The sequence below is a fragment of the Bacillus rossius genome, chromosome 1 (assembly GCF_032445375.1).
Source record: "Bacillus rossius redtenbacheri isolate Brsri chromosome 1, Brsri_v3, whole genome shotgun sequence".
NCBI classification, from domain to species: Eukaryota; Metazoa; Arthropoda; class Insecta; order Phasmatodea; family Bacillidae; genus Bacillus; species Bacillus rossius.
Window position 1 is genome coordinate 208,387,137 of NC_086330.1, and position 3,290 is coordinate 208,390,426.

Sequence of the window (3,290 nt, forward strand, 5' to 3'; positions counted from 1 at the left end):
TCATAGCATGCAATAAAGTCCACATTCTGTGCAACTTAAATCACTGACAATGATGATTTGCTTTTTACTGCATTCACACACACAAATTAAGTTCACTCTACGAATAAAAACAAAGGGTATTAAATTCATAAATATAATGTCTAGTTAAAGCTGCAGAAAAACAGTCCAAAATTATGCAAGAATTAAGATAAACTTAGCGCACAAACAATTCTTAGTTTTTATATAACACAAACTAATTTGTAAAAAAAAAATAAAGTAATTCACGGTAGCAGACTACAAATGTAATACTAAAATAACACTGATAAGCGATCACCAATCTTTACTACTGAAGGCCCGAAGCCAAAGGAAAGGAAAAATATATATCGAAATGAAGTAACTACATTTTTTTACACTATGTGTTAAAGTTCGCGCATTACACACTTTAAAGGTAATATATTATTAATCTTTTACTGGTTATAGTTATTTTGGAAGTCTCTAATTTTCAGGAATACTCTTTTTTTGGTCTAAATCTAATCTCTATAATACATTCCAAAGTTCCGTCTGTCCTTCCAGGAAACGAAAGCCTCATATTTAACAATGCTGCATCAGTTCTGTCAAATACAGTTGATGATACATTTTGCAGACATAATGAATGAAATGTTCGTGGTACACTATTAAAAAAACACTACTAAAACTATTATTCACGACAAGGCAATATGATTATTTTAAACAAATATCCATTCTTCTTGGTTTTTCCGCCATTTTGTCCAAAACTGTGTCAACTGATGGTGTCAAGTTCCTGTATATATGCAGGAGAGATAAACCATTTAACCTTGTTTCAGAAGTAGAACTTCTTAAATAACTTTTCAGTCTACGCAGAGTGGAAAAGTCCTTTCATTTTCAGCAGTGGACACAGGTAGTACTGCTAATATATGCAACAAAATTCTAATGTTCGGTAGCACGTTTTCATCACAATGCTTCAGAGAACTTAATGCATCCTTTGGCCTGTCGTCATTGTTCAGCCTAGCAATAGCTCTGTACCAAAACCTCAGCTCTATTTATAGTTCGTCAGTTGTACCATGCAAGTCATTTTTGTAGAACATCACCAAAGACTGAAAGTCATTCAATGTTTCCTCAGAAAATTTGGTGGGATCTGTTGGCAACAATGTTTGGAATACTGTCAATATTAACCTGTGTTTTGTAAATCTCTCCTCCAAATTATTTATGAATGCATCTAAAAACGGGATGTATATTGCGACTCGATAATAGTCCTCTGAAGTATCAGTTTCCACATTGCATCTCAACGTTTGCTTGCCAACTGTCCTTGGTTTGTTCATATGAAAATCAAAGTTTTCAGCCTTTGTTGCAACATTAGTAAATAACTTGGTGAACTCAGCGTCTGCATTTTCTCTTATATTTCTTATCTCCTGTAATGTATCCTCTGCAAGATCACATGCCTTTTTCAAATCAACATTTCTTTGTTGTAGTAGCTTACATAATGCTGCTGTAGGAAAATACCTGATTTATAACATACAGAGCAACAACAAAATAAAATTTTTTTACTGTACAATTTAACTGGTGTGCAGCATTAGCAGAATCTTTATCTAATTCCACATAGCATGAAAGCTTGCAGCAAGCCTGTCAGTTAGCTTGAATTTGGCTTGCTATGCACGCTTGAAGCATCAAGCTTGATTCAAGCTTGATTCAAGTGCTCTGTCATCCATTGTGATCTACACTTGTTTTCGACAAGCTTGCCAAAGGCATGAATTAAACTTTCCATGCAAGCTTGACGCATCAAGGTTGATTCAAGCTTGATTTAAGTCATCTGTGAGCTATATCGATCTTTTTTTTTTTCGTTATGCTTGCCGAAGGCTTGAATTTAACTTGCCGTTTTGCAGCCCTGTTGCATCCTGGGAGTTTAGTATTTTGTTTCCGTTTCCATGTTCCTTAATTTTTTTTTTTTTTTGGCCAGAGCTTAAATACTCCATATTGCCGAAGTTGAATAAGGCTATCAAGGTAAGTTACTGTGTAAATTTATTACTTTCTTAGGCAAATACCTATATTGTTATTTTTTAATAAGTATTTTTATTTTATTTTATATGTGTTGTGTTAATGCTTATTATGATCTACCATTCGTTAATTTAATTGAATACAATTCTTGTTGTACTTAACACGTGTTTATTCGAAAATAGGTCTGTTTTATAAATATTGTTTTTTAGATTGGGTGGTCGTTTTGTTTGAATACTTTCATTTTATTAAAAAAAATAATTTAATAATGAAATAATCTTTTAACTCGTTTACACTAAAAATGAGCAAACCATACGTTTTAGGCCTTCAATTTTTTTCTCTTTTAGAAACCTTTATTAATTTATTTATTTAGTGAAACTAATAATTGATAGTTGTGTATAAAAATAATGCAGGTTAAGGCAATATAAGATTTGTTAAAAATAATTTTGGGTACGGTTATATAAGTTATGTTTAAAAATAATGCAGGATACGGCTTTTTTTGTGTTGAATGGCCTGGCTATGGGCATCTTAATTCGACACATGATAGTTAAATTAATATGATTTAGATTTATCCTTCCTTATGATAGTTATACCGATAAACCGTTAATTATCACGGCCCTAACACATCTGCCTGGCCAAAGGTGTTACAAACTTAACCCTCATGAAAGGGTACCTATTACAATAGGCATGCTTCAATTCGTTAACAATTAGTTTACTGTTTTAACATGAGTTTTTGTACATTAGTAGTAACATTAAATTAAGAGAATCGTTAGAAAACTTCATTAAATACTGAAATCATTAAAACTTTTTGTTAGGGAATCAAATGAAGTGATTTTATTAATAAAATTTTTATATAGATATGTATGTGGTTAATGAGAGTGGGTTATTGCAGATTTTTTAAAATTTATTTAAGCATGAAGGCCTACTATGTAAATAAAAGTTACTTGCATTTTCTTACTTCTTACATCTTTAATGATAATTTTGTTAAAGTTCATTGTCATATATTAAGTATGTTTATACGTAGTTGTTTACCCTTGTAATTGTTGTTAGTTACATTCATAGCATTAAATTGTTTAAAAGTTGGCGAGGTTAGGAAAGCTATGAGAAAAAATTCTCAAAAGTAGTGTTGAAGGTTATGTTAAGTGTATTAATTTAAAATAGGTAATGCTTAACTTAAGTTCTCTAATAATTTAACAGTCTTTCTATTAATGTATCTAACCTAACATCAGTTTGGCTAGGTTTATAAACTACACAGTGATTGATGCAACTCCAACTAAATCCCGCTGCAAACGAAACAATTTTTC